The sequence below is a fragment of the Lissotriton vulgaris genome, chromosome 5 (genome assembly GCF_964263255.1).
Source record: "Lissotriton vulgaris chromosome 5, aLisVul1.2, whole genome shotgun sequence".
NCBI classification, from domain to species: Eukaryota; Metazoa; Chordata; class Amphibia; order Caudata; family Salamandridae; genus Lissotriton; species Lissotriton vulgaris.
In genome coordinates, this window is record NC_141693.1 from 504,244,077 (window position 1) to 504,261,466 (window position 17,390).

The window sequence follows — 17,390 nt, forward strand, 5'->3', positions numbered from 1 at the left end:
CGGTATTTTCTAGCGCCATCTTAAATGCTACCAATTCAGCTCGTTGAGCTGAACAATCTCCTAGAGATTGTGTTTTAGTGACCATTGGTCTGAATTTTCCTTTGTGCCAACGACCTTTAACAATCGCGCACGCAGCACTGTAAGCTTGTTTACCCCCAACTGCGGGTTGTGCTTATCTGTCAGTATATATGATACTTCCGTATTCTTCTAGAGGCAGGATTTCAATTGGCAGAGGACATTCATATTCATATTGTAAAAATTCCTGTGTTTTTAAGTTAGGATCAAATTTGTACACTACGTCTGTTGCAGCAAGAGAATTAACCCATTGGATCCATCTTGCATGTAGAGCTTTAGCATTTGGAATGCTCGCTTTAGTTACCGCTTCTAAAGCCGGTATAGGTGTAACGCTTATTATTCGTTTACCTTGTGCTAGGGCCCTTTCTTTTGCTACAGCAGTCTGAACCGCAGTTAGAATTTTTTCAGTTGAACTGAATTTAATTTCAGCTTTTGTGTACAGATGTGATTTGTAAGTTAACGGTACCTTTTCTCCCTCATTAGAGGTCAGGTACGTGAATCCGCATCTTCCTGGGATGACTCGGATTACAAGGTTGCTTGTATTGTCACGTGTTTCTAATTTTGTTTTTGCTAACATGTCTGTTTGCAGTGATCTCAAAATTTCTGTGTGTTTTTGAGTCCAGTTGATTGGTTTAAAATCAGGTTTAATTAGTTCGTAGAGAGGTTCAACCCTCTCCGCATAATTTAGAATATAAGTTCTTCCGAAATTCAGGAAGCCTAGAATCGATTGTAAGTTCTTCAGCATTTTTGGTGCTTGGAGTACAGCACACTTCTCTAAGAAGTTGTCTGCTAGGCTTTTCCCTTCACTTGATAATTCGTATCCTAAAAATAATACTGTCAGATGGGCAATTCGAGACTTTTTAAAGTTGAATTTGTAACCCTCTGCTGCGAACCCAAGTATTATGGTGTTCACCCTTTTCAAGTGAGTCAACAAGTCGTCGTCTGTGAGATAGATGTCATTGATGTAAGATAATGCCTCATCATCATATATTTGTAGTAACTCTGTTACTCTGGCTGAAAATAATCCTGGGCTTTTCTTGAATCCCTGTGGGAGCCTACAGAAATTTTCTGAGACCCCATTACTGAGAAAGCGGTGAAGTATCTGCTTTCTGGTGCAATATTTTGACAAAAGAAACCATTAGATATGTCTAATGTCGTTTTATATTTTTTACGAACTATGTTATTCATTAGTGCAGCACTATGCGAATTTTGTACTGCAAATGTTTTGCAACATGAGTTTAGGTGTCTGTAGTCCAAGACTAGACGATATGAATCGTCCGGTTTGGAGACAGGAAACAAAGGATTGTTCATTTGAAAGGTGCATGTTTCAATCACTCCCTGGTATTCAAGTTGATCTAAAATCTCCCTGACTTGTTTTTTAGCTTCTTGCTTAAGTGGATACTGCCTTTGTGCAGTCGCTTGACTTTTTAACTGGATTTTGTTAGGAGGAGATTCCTCATCCCATCCTACTTGATTTTTATACAATGCTGGTGCCTGGGTCACTGCCCATTTCCTTGCGTATATATATTTAGTGTGAATCGGAATGTGATTCGAGAAGGCAGGCATAATCATTTCTTCGCCACGAGGGCACTCCCTGACAAACTCCGGGGGCCAATCTTTCTCAGCTAACAGGATGTCATAGCCTTTTGAGAGTTTATCCCAAAATAGACCCCTTATTTTCCTAGTCTTATCTCCCTGTAGACGCAGTGTTATTTTGTATATCTTATGAGGTTCGCTAACTCTGGTATCGGCAGTTTCTACTTGAATGTATTCATTCGTGTCCACTGTCTCCAGATGACTCATCAGGATCTTGCGAGCTATGGTGATTTCTGCTGCACTATCTAACATTGTCTGTGCCCGCTCCCCGTTTTTCAGCTGTGTCCTCAGTATTCTCGGCATGTTCGATTACTCTAATACTGGCTACCTTCTTCTTTGGAAATTGTAACTTTTTACTTTGAGCAGGTTCCTTGTCTTTGGACTTGGTGTGCTCTCCTGGGTCTGACCGTCCTCTTCTTTCCGATTTCTGCGAAAAAGATCGAGATGGACGTGTATCAATACTTTGATATCTATCAGGCTTCTTCAAGTTATCCCTATTTCTAAGGTTATATCTTTTCTCAGAGGGCTCCCTCTGGGGAGACTGGTGTTCTCGAGTCGGAGTTCTTTCCCTCCGTCGAGGAGACCTTCCTCTGGACTGGAAAACTTTTTCCTTGGGAGTGGATTGTTTATTTCCATCCCAGTTCTTTTTCGGAGTGTTTGAATTATTTATAATAAATCATTTTTCCGGATTTTTGAGTAGTTGGGGTTTTACTAGTTTCCCACCCAAGCTGTCTCTACCTAATTCTTCATAACATTTTTCTATAATTCTGGCAAGCTCGATTGGTTGATCTGTTATATCTGTTTCCTTCAATTTCTGGCGGATCGCCACAGATGCTGCTTCTCCTTTTATATTGGCTATTAGTATAGCTGAGACCTGCTTGATGTCTTTCAGTAATTTCATACCAAGAGTTAAGGCAGGTTCTGGACCGTATTCATTCTGAATCTGTTTCAGCACATCTGGTATTACCGCCATTGACGGAACACCATGTGTTTTTGTGTAAATGGAAGCAAAGACTGTACCCCAAGTGTCACAGTCCTCCACGTGTGGTGCGACCCCCATTGGAAGGCAGATGGTCAGGATTCTGTGTTTCTCAATAGGGGTAGTATTCGGAAATACTGCCTCTATTTGAGTAATTTTCTGCGCTAACCAGAAAGGAATTTGTTCCCGTTTTATGGGTGTTTTACCAAGACATGATTGTATGTTCTGTGGTGTAATTTTATTTGTGTTCCCCTGCTGAGGGGTCAGCTGTGGGACATTAACAGCTGTTTGGACTGTTGCAGTCCGCATTACATATTGGACTAATTGTCTATGTATTTTAATTAATGTTTTTTGCGGTGCTAAAAGTTCTTCTTTCGAAATTTTTTTCAATGTCCGGGTGTGGTGTGTAGCTGGCTAGAACCGGCCACGTTGCTCCTGGTCTACTTAGTGGACCGAGCCTGGTAATATGATCATTATGTTTTAGGGCGCCTTTAAACCAGAGCAAATGCTCTTGGTATTTTAATGGGATTTCAATCTCCTCGAAAGGAGCGTACTCATCCGGTGGTTCCCCTATTTTGTAATAGTGGAACTCGCTTGTTGCAGCGTTTGCCGCTGGAAATTTTATCCATGAATAGAATACCTCTGTCTGCCGATATTCGTGTGCCTCTATCACGAAGACGACTGTGCCACCTTGTGTGGTCAGTCCATTTTCTAGAAGTTTTAACGTTATAGTTTTTCTTATGTTGACCGGGATGATTATCGCACCCGGTTCATTAATTTCATCGGGACCCTGCTGAGTCGCATTTACTGCGGCATCAGTGGTTCCGTTGTTCCCGCCTTCCCCAGGCATTTTACTGTCAGGAAGGTCTTTTGTTGCAGATCAGGTTTCAAGGAGGACAAAGATTAGGTGCACAATATTTTGAAACACTGTATCCTTCAACGTTGAATAAACCAGAGCTTTACATAGGAATCTCTTCCTACTAAGTTCGGGCGGATTTTAACCTTTCACCCACTCCAGACGTCTATTGGAGTATTTACGGTAGAAAGGGTCTGTGTGAAAAAGCACAACTGAGTTACTCTAACGTCTTGCGTTAGTATTATCGCCTTACCAAACGTTGGGCGCCATGTAGTGTAGTTCCTATTTTCCCTATAGGCCCTGCGCATTGGAATAACATAAACAGCAGTGTAGACGTAGAAGTGCGGTCTTCCAGGTCTCTACTGACTATGATAAACTTAATTGGGTTTGTACCAACTAGCTCAGAGGTCACTGGAAACTTTCTTGACTAAATAGGAAGTGATCAGCTTCCCTGGCACAGACAAGAAGGGATTCAGTTTTCCAAAAACCGCATAAACATGACAACTTTGCTCCTTAGAATAAGAGTCAATCTCTAAAGTCGTGTGAAACAATAGACATCTATTTCACTCAGTCAGTTGTGCAAGAATTACTTTCACCAGGATGCAGAGAATAGAGAGACGGGCGTTTTCAATAAATGGTATTATTTATTGAACAGTCTTTCTTCTCATGCAAGAGAAATGAATTGCCACAATTGCAAGACTTGTTATTATAAAAAGTGCGTAAAGTAAAAGGAGGATTGCGAAATAATACTGTAAAAGCATTGATATGGTTTCTTAGCCATACAATGGTTAAAATGAATAAAAATATATACATTCATATATACATTTGACTAACGTACTCAACTGGTGCTTCTAACTACGCCTACCCCAGTGTACCTGACCTAAGCCTAATACTTTAGTTAAGTTGGTTTTGCCAAGGGTTTGCTTCAAGAATTCTCTCTAAGGGTTTAGTCAACACCATACTTCTGGAATAGAATGTTGGAGGGCTGGTATCTCCTTTCAGGACTCGATATTCCCGTCACCCGCAAGGGTAGGCTGGAAACGCCGGAGCTGGATTTTCTCGGCAGGAGAAAAGACAGCGTCTTTCTCAGCGCGTCAAGGAGGAGGAGGGGCAGCGTCCATGGGCTTCTCGCATCTGCTGGGCTCTACAAGGGACAGCTGTTCTGCTCCTGTATTCACCACACCATCACATTTGCCAAAGGCAACGTTGGTAATATTTATACCTGAAAGGTGCCTTGTTTGACGTAAGTTTTTGGACATAAGACGTCAATAAAGATGTCACTCGGAACTGGTCGTTCTTACAGTGCTCATTAGAGTTCTATTACTAATAAAAACAAAGCAAGCAGGGCTTTCCCAGGTTGCTGGGGGTTTTATCTTGTTGAAGAACTCGGAGTGTAATCTAGGAATCTAAGATAGTGGCTTCTGCTGTGTCATCTACTGTAATGAGCTGCAGAGGCGAGGTTCTCAAATATGGCTCTGATCGTTTATGCCAGAGACGAGTTTCTGAAATATGGCTCTGATCGTTTATGCCATTATAGGGGTATGGATGGATTATAGCCGTATAGGGGCATAAGGTCACAATATTGATCGGGGTCCTAGATTAGAACACGACAGAGAGACATGGTGGGTTAGTAGGGCCGAGGTACTTTCAGGATTAAAAGAGACAAAACTCCTTAACTTAAAACACGTCATTGAGTGTGTTTGCACAGTTCACATCAGGCCCCATCCCTTCCCTCCACTAATCTATAAACATGTCCTATCAGTTTTCCAAAACGCAAGTACTTATACATGTATCTTCTTTTCTGTTTGCAGTACTGAAATTACTGTACTTATTACTTGTATAGTTAAGGATTGGCCTAACTATTAATCCTAGTAAAAATTAATTTCTTTATATACTATGCAAGCTGATCTGCAAGAAGCTACAAAGTATTAATACAGTCTTGAAAACACCTAGGGGCATATTATCAAGTACAGCGTTAACATTATCGCTGCTTTAGTGGCAGAAAACTACCGCTAAAGCGGCGATAATGGGCTTGATAATACGCCTTAGAGAATCCCCATAGAAGCCCATGTTCACACCAGAAAATGGGCTTCTATGAGAATTCACAAGGGTGTATTATCAGGCCCATTATCCCCATTTTAGCAGCAGTTTTCTGCCGCTAAAGCGGCAATAATGTTAACGCCGTTTCTTGATAATATGCCCCCAGTTTATACCAATATAGTTTTGGAATCTCACTGTCATAGGATATTGTGTGACCTGAAAAAAAAAGATTTAATTGGCTTATAATAATTCCTTTTGTACCCATTGAAGAATCGCAATCATTTCAATCATTCTTCTTTGAGCATCTTTGCAGACATAAGTCTGTGCTTACCTCCAATCACTCTCATGCAATTTTTCAAACAATTAAATAGCAATATGTTGTTATCGTAACAGTCTGCCAATACCTAAGCACCTATGGGGCAAATTTAGGAGCAATGTGCACCAACAATATGTCACTTTTTGTAACATAGTTATAGCGCAAGACACTCTTTCATATTTACAAAGAGAGGAAAAGGCAGTCTGTGTACCTTTTCTTTTCCATGTAAATACAACTTCATCATACTTACCACTTTGCATTGAAAAGGCGTTCTATAGGTGTTACTGTGCGTGTTTGCACAGAACACTTATAGAACAAGACACACCGCCAGATTTATCAGAAATTATAAATCTGGACATGTGTGTGAATGCTGCAGCATCCTCCAATTGGTGTAGCAAGGCACAACAAGGAGAATTATTTTAATTTCTCCTCATTTTTTCTCTTTGAATATATGCTAAAATGCACAGTACACATTGAAGGAGAAAAATGCCTTCACTGTTTGTTTTTGTGCAGAAAGGTGTGTCTTTTTGCACAAAAACAAACTCCACACGTCACTGACATCCTTCCACCATGTTGCAAGGGTGCCTGTGTCACCACATGGCTGCAGTTTAAGCAGCAGTGCAGAGGGAAGCACAGACTTGCAACATATTTATGTACATATGTTGCATGCCTGTGCTTCGGACGTACCACAGTAGGCTGCAGCCAAAGGGCTTACAATGTCATGCTGCAGCACTTTCTTATATTTCTGCACTTATAAATTCACCATATACCACAAATCCATTCTTTCAGTCAATTATCCAGTACGCATACATTTAACCAAACTTTCACACACTATCATACAAATATAGCTCTTTTTTTAACCAGAGAAGTTAGTTCTGAAAATAACTTTTTCAAATATTTTTTTGTTTTTCTGAGCGACTTTTGTTTTTTTGTATTTTTTTTTAAAGAAAAAAAGAGAACTGGAGCAAAAAACAATGAACTTCTGGGGGTGAAACAAAAAAAAATAGCACCAATGGTTTTCTAAAGCCCGGCAAATCAAGTCCACAGACTGCTCTCCATAACACAGCAGCCTATTTCGCTTAATGCAGTGTATTTTTGCATTGGCCAATTGTGGAACGCATGTCCAGATGTTGACTTGATGGAGACATCCCCGAAGTGCTTGCTACTGCTGGTGGTGGATTTTCTCTGAGTCTTCGGCACTCCTCGCGTGCTAGATTGACGGGATGTAAACTTTGTAAATGTTTAAGCATGCTTGCAGTCCTGCAAGAATACTTTTTATCTGGATCTCCACGTGAGAGTACGACTTTGCATATTTTACAAGTGACCATGGTAGCATTCACTTTTTTAGTCCTGCAGGAAATGTAAAAAATTTCCATACGATGGAACTGTATCTCTCAGGACATGCAGGCTCCTGTAGAAATTCTTCATTGTTGGATTGTTCAGAATCTGAGGAATTTTGTTGTCCAGTAGCCATTGTTCTTTAATAAAAATGAAAATCAGGTCGCCAAACAGCAAAAGATTAGGTTCTCCCTATTAGAGTTGTTGCTCCAAAGAAGGTCTTAAAAGAATGATTGAATTGGTTGGGGTCCTTCAATAGTTAGAATAGGAAGTGTTATGAACCAATCAATCTCTTTTTTTCTGGTCACATAGGATCCGCGTAGTGTGTTCACACGCAGCTTGCACCCAGCGCGACTTCGCGAAATTGCATTTAAAACTAATATAACTTTATTAAAACTAAAAGAATATTATTTTTATGTTTAGCTCAGATAATGTCTTGCCTTAATATTCATATTAAATACATATATATATATGTTTTTAGACATTAAAAAATTCAGCAGGAGTCGCGCACCCACTGCGTTTAAAACATATATGACGTCACGCGGAAGCGTGTGAGGGTCGCGAAACGTAATACGTATGTGTCGCGTATGCATCTGAAGTCGCGAACGGGTGGCATAGCACTGGCGAAGGAAAATCCGCACCCATCGCACACCGTACGCGGATCCTACAAAACAATCCTAAAATGGCGGCTAGGTTCCGTGCTGTGTTCCAGAAAGGTACTCTTTGGGTGCACGACTCACCAAAAAAATTTGAAAAAACCCAAAAAATATAATATTATAAATATGTTTAAAAAAATGTAAAATAAAAAAATCTTAGAATTTCAATGTTTTAAAAAACAAAAATTAAATTAATATTTAAAATATATAATTTAATTAAAAAAACAAAATATCTAAAAATAAATAGTTTTAAAAAATATACTAAATCAATATGAAAAAAATATATATAACAATTAATACATTTGAAAATTATCAGTGAAAAAAACTTTGAAATTCACTGAAAAAACATAGGTTTCAGACATGTTATAGTTAGGAATTAGCATTTAAAAAACCTTTGAAATTCACTGAAAAAACCATAGGATTCAGGTCTGTTATAGTTAGGAATTAGTATTTAAACAACCTCAGAAATTCACTGAAAAACCCATAGGTTTTAGGGACGTTATAGTTAGCTGGACATTTCTCTAATACAAAACCATTGCAATTCCTCCGTTATACTTAGTTGTACTAACTATAACTCGCGCGCATGCAATCTACTGCTGATGATATCACATATTACACAATTCATGACATTGTCAGTGAAATCACTGATGACATCATTGATGACATCTCAATTGACATCACTGATGACATCATCAAGTGACAATCAGTTACATCTCATCATACACTAGTATAATCTTTCATCGCTCACTATAAAATATAGAGTGCCATGCTTAAACCATTGATACACCAATAAAAGTTTCTAAAAACCCACTCAGTGATTCCTAGGTCTACACACATTTAAACTCTTACCTATAAGTTCAGTCATACATGGTGAGAAAGATCAATAGAAAACTATTAAATATACTTATACACCTATATCAACACTACCCACCAGCACATATTTTATTGACCTATACAGTCATCCTACTCACTTATACAAACAATTGATCATACTTACATTTAGTCAGCTACACACTTATACAAACACCACTTTATTTATTCACATAGCTAGTAACTCATACTTAGTGACTTATAAAATCACTACTACAAGTAAACATGTATCTATACAGTCACTCATACAATCACTGAGTCTTATGTATACTTATTTATATACAACAACTGTCACATAACTGCGTTTTATATTTCTACTTTGTTGGACATTTATCATTCAGAAATATGTTTACTGATCAACACACCCATAAAGAGATTCACTCACCCAATCAACTGTTTTCATATGCAGTCTTAGCCTCATATGCCTACTAAATTAACTCTTTACACATCTTTGGACAGTCACACACCTCCCACTCAACTACACACACAATCACTCTCCTATACAACTACTCACTTAACTAATAAAAAAGTAAATATACAGTTTCACATAGTTAGTAACCAACTTATACACTACTTTACACAAAAAGAGAGAGAGTGATATAGATTTTCACACAGTTAAATCACTATCCCATATATTTAGTGAGACACTTTAAATTAGTCACTTAGACAGTCAATCACAATGCTACTAAATCCTCCCTCCAGACACTTATACATCCACTCAGTCTTCAATGCCCATTGTTATATATATATATACATATATATATATATATATATATATATATATATATATATATATATATATATTACTTATTTAAATATGGAAGCAAACCACATTCACTGGATGATGTCATCAGTGATGTCATCAGTGATGTCACTGCCCATGTCATGAATGATATAATACGTGACATCATCAGCAGCATCAGCAGTGGATTGGGGGCACGCGAGTTATAGTTAGTACAACTAACTATAATGGAGGAATTTCAATGGTTTTGTATGAGTGAAATGTCCAGCTAACTATAACACTCCTAAAACCTATGTTTTTTTCAGAGAATTTCTGAGGTTTTGTAAATGCTAATTCTTAACTATAACAGGTCTGAAACCGAGGGTTTTCAGTGAATACATATATGCATAATGTGAATATTGATTAGTATATCATTCTATACCAGGATAATAGTGAACAGATACAGATCCTCTGATGGTCACAATAATGGAAAACTTATAATTATACCACAGGTCCTCCATTTTTCAAATATATTTACAGTTCACACACAGGTTGCAGAAGCCAGTCTGCTTAGACATTCAGAATCTATTTGTACATTTGTAACACAGGGATTAGATCTGAATATATACATCTGTTGACAGGATATTAATGTGATAGGTTCTATGTATGTATAAGGACATGGAGAGAGATGTGATAAGGATTGTTGGACTGGTAAGGCTCAGCGACTAGCCAACAGTTAGTCTCAACGTGTCAATTGCACTGACATTCTTAATGTAAACTAATGAACCCACGCCATTCCTCTAGCCTGTTTAACCCAGTTCTAATGGGTGTCACATTTCTCGATCCATTTACACGCTAGAGATTGTAAAATGAGTAAAATGTTACCACCCCTAGGGGGGATTTTGGCTTTTTCAATCACTTGCCATTTTAGGTTGTCAGCAGTGTGATATTTGTCCTTGTAGTGCTTGACTAAGGGGGCATTCTCTACTTGGCAACATATTCTGCTACGATGCAGGCCAATGCAGGTTTTCACTGGTTGGGTGGTATGTCCAATATATATCAAACTACAGGGGCACCAAATGCAATATATAACATTGGGCATTGCACAATTTGGCAGATCACATAGTGACATTTTTATGTTCCCGTGCACTAGTGTACATCCCCCTTTATAATCCCTTTACCCCTTCAATGATGGCCGCCACATTGGGATGTGTATCATAGAGCAGTACTGCACTGCACTTGTGCCACCAGATTGCAGGCCCCTGCACATGCGATTTATTTCTCATTCCATTGGTACGCATCTCCGTGACAGGTTTGCTTCAAAAGCGCACCACCACACGACTAACAGTAAGTACAGGAGAATTAACTATCCATACTTTTAGTTGAGCACCTGTATTGCAGGTTGAGCATTGCATAACTCTGATTTATTTTAACCCCACAGTTCGTGACGGGTGAGATTCAAGTAATTAAAAGTATTGAAACATTTTGTGATTAGTAAATAGTAACATTTATGCCCCTATTTCCTACAGATTCCCTGGAGGAACAAAAAGATTATACTACTTGCTTACCTTATGGGTTAATCCTAGTCCTATTATTCGGTCCTGCAAGTTGCTGAACCAGCTACCTTCCCTGCGTTTCATCAATAGGAATCGGCACACATGTGCTTACACTATATTTCGTCCTTTCTGACTCCTTGATAAGCCTCCTCATTCACCACCTATTATTTACAGTCACCAAAATTGCAGATGGCTATATGCCCTAATAGCCTCTATATGTATCATCAACAGGTGCAACCTTGGAATTGCCAGCCCTTACCCAAGAAGACATCCACACTTGGCACACCTTGTGCCAACAATGGCAAGCTGCTCTTCGCCATTGTCCATATTGTTATGTCCATAATTTTATGCCCACATCATCTCTCTCATACTGTATTTCCTAGCATTATCTGACACTCTCCCTCCATTAGTCACAAGATTTCCTGTCCTGAAGAGACTCCGTATCATAAGAGGGTTGAAACATTGTTGACTTTAACAAACAGAGAGCCTGAGAAAACAAAACACAACCTACTTTATAATAAGTATGGAAAGCTCCTCTTTTGTGTTACTACCAATAACCTTCTCTCCCCCTACTTTTTTCACTTAATATTTACACCACCGTCAGGGTATGGTCACTTCATTGGGGTTCACCAAATCAACCATAAACTGTTTATATTGTAAATAATCAGGGCCCCATTAGGATGACAGGTGGAAAACCACCCTGACCGCCATGGAGGCGGGAAACAACCGCCCGCCGAAACCGTGGAGAAACCAGCGGTCAAATTAGGAACAACTGCCAAAAAAGACCGACCGCAGCGGTAGCGGGCTAAAAAAAAACGCCTGACGCGGGCGGTGACGTCCAAAAACTGACGGCGGCGGTCGGAAACTCAGCGCAAAAGCTACACCCCGCCGCAAGCATAGCGGAGACACCGCACAGAAAATTAGTATATCCCCGATGGTCCCGCGGTAAGATTCACTGTTTCCGACCGCCGTGGTCGCATACAGGAGTGAATGTGAGAGACAGCGGAATAGCTGCAGCATAGCTACCGCAACGGACGATACATGAAAAACATGGCGGTCCAAAGCAAAAACACCACCGCAATGCCAAAAATTGCACAAACCAAAGTAGCCATGCCCCCCAATACACAAAACACAAACAAATTAAAAGAAAAAATGTCAAACCGAAACATACAAATCCCAGAACAACCCCGACAACACATCTGACAGCACAATCCCATGTGTACACACCCACACAGCGGTGTATAAAACCAGCCCCTTCACTCACCACGATCCTTTGCAGCACTCCAGACGAGAAGGGCATACACCAGATCTGACAGGAGAGGCAAGAGAACACAGCACACCCACCACCACCACCATTACACAAGCACCAAAAATCCACCAGCACATAACACACCTCACACAAAAACACCACACCCCTGCACCCACAAGACCTTCAAACACCACACACACAATGGCATCACAGAAAATGCTCAAATTCACAGAGAGTGGGTTGACAGTCATGGTAAATGAGATAGTCATAGTGAAACCACATCTGTTTGGTAGCCTGGTCCAACAGACACCATTAGCCACAAGGACTCACTCTTCCCAGGCAGCAGTTGTGCGGTTCTTCGAGGAGCTGAAGGCATCTGTCAGCAGCACACCATGCCCCGGTACGCAGGCGCCTACGGCTCCGGCTCGACCTACAGCAGCAGAGGAGGGCGGGGCTCCGGAGGCCTCAGTGCAGAAGACGCTTCTGGAATTGCTATTCTTGCAATAGTTGTTGCCATCTTGTTCATGGTGGGATGTTGGTATTTCAGAAGACGGAATGGCTATAGCTTACTTCAGAGCCACCCATTTGGCCCAATCCAGTCATTGTTTCGAGGGCATCGTGATGAAAGGGTTCCATTGGACAGCAAATCTGCCCTACCGGAGTATAGTTGCTTGGATCCTGCACCACTGATTCCTGGTGCTCCACCAGCCTATGAAAAGGTGTCTGCAGAAGCGTCCCTGCCGGCGCCTTACACTCCGATGCCGTAGAAAAGTCCTGGCCGATGCATGAAATGCCATCCATGTCCTGTCCTTGGAGTGGTGCTTCAGAGTAACTAAACCAAAATGGCTTTTGAATTGATATATTCTGGTCTACCTACAGGATACAAACTTATAGCCACACAGTGTAGTCTCTCAGCAGGGTGCTGCTAAGAGGGTTTTGCGGGAGTGGCCGCTAGGTCATTCATAAAATCCTTCTAGCACCCCTTATTGATACATTAAACCACTTGGCGGTGTATTATGTGTCATTCTTCTATCTGGAAGGTGGTGAGAGCATTCTGGGCTGTGGCAGATACACTAGTAAAAATTCTGCTTAAATTAAAAAGAAATATTGTGTGACTTTGATTAAAAATCCCAAGTATCCCATTTTCCCTTTTTGTTGCCTCTTATAACAAGTAGATGTAATAAGCCATGAAAACTGTCTTCATGTACACTTCCTGGTTGTCACATTTGGGCACTCCCCGCTGAGGAAAACATGAACAACGTGCTTTGTGTACATCTGCTGGAACCATATCTGACTCAAATGTGGGAAAGGATAAAACAAAGGGTCAATGCAGTAGGGTCCACCTCACGATCCAAGAAGGAGATCATGAAGCAGTGGCATGATCTCAAGAGGGTTGTCAAAGAGAGGAGGAGCAAGAACTGGAAGCTGGCTAACCAGACTGGCAGTGGCCCTCCTATCCCCAGAAAACATTCACACCATGGGAGGAGAAGGTGCTTGCCATACTGCATCTTGAGAGTGTCGCAGGAGTATCCGGGGGAGTGGAGGCTGGTAATATGTACTGTTTTGCACATCCAAAAACACACACAACACCAGACAAATCACATTCATCTGCACCACACACCCATAAAAACCTGTCTCACAGACCCAACAGACAGCCACTCCCATATATCCTAAACGTAGCAATCAATATAATCATGGGTGCATGAGCACAGTCAGCCAGCACTACTACTCCCACCATTCCCCCTGTCCCACACCCCAGCAGCATGGAGCACTCCTCCCACACCACCCAGGAGCACCTGGTAGCCATTGCATTGTTCAACCTCATCATACAGGTAGGTAGACATCTTCTCTGGGAGGCCTGTATGTGGGAGGGAGGCCTGCACTACCACTCCCACCATGCCCCCTGTCCCACACCCCAGCAAGATTGAGCCCTCCCTCCCTCCTACAAGCACTGTGAAGCCATTGCATTGTACACAAAACAAACTAACAGGTAGGTAGCCATCTTGCTTGGGAGGCCTGTATGTGGGAGGGAGGCCTGCACTACCATTCCCACCATGCCCCCTGTCCCACACCCCAGGAAGATGGAGTCCTCCTCACAACACCCAGGAGCACCTGGAAGCCATTGCATTCTTCACCCTCACCTTACAGGTCGGTAGCCATCCTGCTTGGGAGGCCTGTATGTGGGAGGGAGACCTGAATTACTATTCCAACCATGCCCCTGTCCTACACCCCAGCAAGATGGAGCCCTCCCCACAACACCCAGGAGCACCTGGAAACCGTTGCATTGTTCACCAAACAAACTAACAGGTAGGTAGCCATCTTCCTCGGGAGGCCTGTATATGAGAGGGAGGCCTGCACTACTACTCCCACCATGCCCCCTGTCCCACACCCCAGCAAGATGGAGCCCTCCCCCACACAACCCAGGAGCACCTGGTAGCCATTGCATTCTTCACCCCCACCTTACAGGTAGGTAGCCATCTTGCTTGGGAGGCCTGTATGTGAGAGGGAGGCCTGCACTACTACTCCCACCATGCCCCCTGTCCTACACCCCAGCAGCATTGAGCGCTCCCCCCACAACACCCAGGAGCACCTGGAAGCCATGGCATTGTTCACCAAGCAAACTAACAGGGAGGTAGCCATCTTCTCTGGGAGGCCTGCATGTGGGAGGGAGGCCAGCACTACTACTCCCACCATGCCCCCTGTCCCACACCCCAGCAGCATGGAGCACTCCACCCACAACACCCAGGGGCACCTGGAAGCCATTGCATTTTTCACCAAACAAACTAACAGATAGGTAGCCATGTTCTCTGGGAGGCCTGTATGTGGGAGGGAGGCCTGCATTGCTACACACATCACCAATTGCTTGCAATGCATCGATACCTGAGATGTACGAGTAATGTATGTACCTCTGCATCATGTAATGAGGCATAGTATTACACTTACAAAAAATAGTGATGAACTGTCAATTGTGTAGTGTACAGGCAGTGGATGACACACAGCTACCAGATTTATTGCATAGTGCACAACACTGACCATTCCCCATCTAATCCACAGGTGACCAAGAACTCGCTGCTGAGGAAGACAACAACGACCAGCACAACCAGTCTCCATCCCGGTACATGGAGTCTCGGATGTAGACTCCCACGATTCTCTGGACGTTGAGCTCCAGGCCGGCCCATCTGGTGTTCCAGGTTGCACCAGGTCCCAGGCCCCCATCCTTCCCACCACCACATCTGTTGCAACAACAACTGCACAGCAGACCCCTGCTGTTATGGCCTGTGCCTCCACTGCCTTCACCACCAGCACCAACACCAACAGTGCCACCTGCAGCACCCTCCCTGTCCCAGGGGATGACCAGTCCACACCAACAACTGTGGATGACAGGGAGAGGGTGCGTTTACCCACAGTGGTAAAGCAACAGGTCTGTGGCAGCAGGGCAGGTGGAAGAGCCAGGGTCACCCCTAGACCTCAGGAGGTTGATACACCATCCCTGGACCACTTCACCAGAGTCATCGGTGCCTACGAACAGGTCCAGGGACAAAGTGGCCGGTCTGAAGAACTATTACGCTAGCTCATCCTGCTGATACGGTCCATCAACACACGCATGGGACAAATGGTGGACCTCATGGGCCAGCAAGTGGCGTTACTGAGGGACAAGCCTGCGTCCCAAACAACACCTCCGCTCCCCTCTGTTGTGCTGCAGGATGACAGTGCACCATCCTCCCCTGCGGCCACAGAGAGGGGTGAGTCCTCAGATGCCGCTGGCCATGCAGCAGGGCCCCCCTGCCCAAGCGATCAAGGGGGCGTCTTAAGAAGAGCCTGGGAGTCTCTGGAGGCAAAGCACCTGCCAAACGCCAGTCACAGAGCCAGCCCTGATGGCAACTCTCTTCCCCACTGCATTGACTGTCCTTCCCCACACTGCCTTGTGCCTGGCACCTGTCTGTTGGGCTGGGTCACCACATCGATGTGGTGTCTACTCTTATGTCTCATTTACCATGACTGTCAACTCACTACTACATCACCACCTTCACGTAAATCTGCCCGCACACCTCACATGTCAACTATGTAAATAAAGTACCTTACACACTTCAATTGGTTCAGCTTCGTCTTTATTTCAATATTTACAGTGTTCAAAATGTCCATAATGTATTCAAAAGATGTACAGTATGTAGGCATGGATAATTTCAAGGCATCTAGGAAGACAGAACAGAACAACAGTCACTGGTGTGAGTGTGGCATCACAGACAGTCCACTACACCAACCATCTACATGAGTCAACAGGTAGACAACACAATGTGCAACAAGTGTCAACAAACTGAATCCCGTATATGTTCACAGATGACATGTCACTGCACCATTTCCACACAAAGGTGACTTTACATGTGCCTGTCTGTACCATCCGCACATAGCGCTTCACGACCACAACAATCATACATACAAAGTACAGGTTGTAGTACCTCTTCACCCACCTTCAAGTGAAGTATCGGGTGAGGAGCTGTTGACGCATGTCAACTCCTTCCTCCTCTCCACTATCCTCATCACTGGACTCAGGTCCTTGGGCAGGCAGGGGCCTTGGGCCCTCATCATCATCCAGGAGCAGGGAATCCCCTTGTGAATGGCCATGTTGTGGAACATACAGCATGCCACAACAATCTTACAGACCTTCCCAGGTGAGTATGACAGTGCACCTCCAGTCCTGTCAAGGCAGCGGAATCTTGACTTGAGCAGGCCAAAAGTCCACTCAATGACACGACGGGTCCTGCCATGGGCTGCATTGTACCTCATATCAGCCGGGGTCCTGGGATTACGTAGTGGGCTCAGCAGCCATGGACGTCTGGGATATGCAGAGTCACCTAGGAATGACAAACACACATTGCAATGTTGCACAGGTAGAGGGCAGCAAGTCACACACACACAGCACGCCATATTACTAGGCATGCTCACCCACAATCCAAGCACACTCTGGAAGCAGATTTGCCATCATCCGGGGCACAATGCTATTCCTTAGGAGGTATGAGTCATGGACTGTGCCGGGGAATCTGGTACACATGTGTGAAATGGTCATGTCTGCCAGGCACACAACCTGCACATTGATTGAGTGATAATGTTTTCGATTGCGAAAAATGTGCTCACTCGCC

General features: G+C 43.0%; 1 pseudogene; it reads left to right on the forward strand.

The window, feature by feature from the left end:
- Positions 1-12,644: 12,644 nt before the first annotated feature.
- LOC147711140 (melanoma antigen recognized by T-cells 1 pseudogene) lies at positions 12,645-13,437 on the forward strand (annotated as a pseudogene).
- The last annotated feature ends 3,953 nt before the right edge of the window (positions 13,438-17,390 follow it).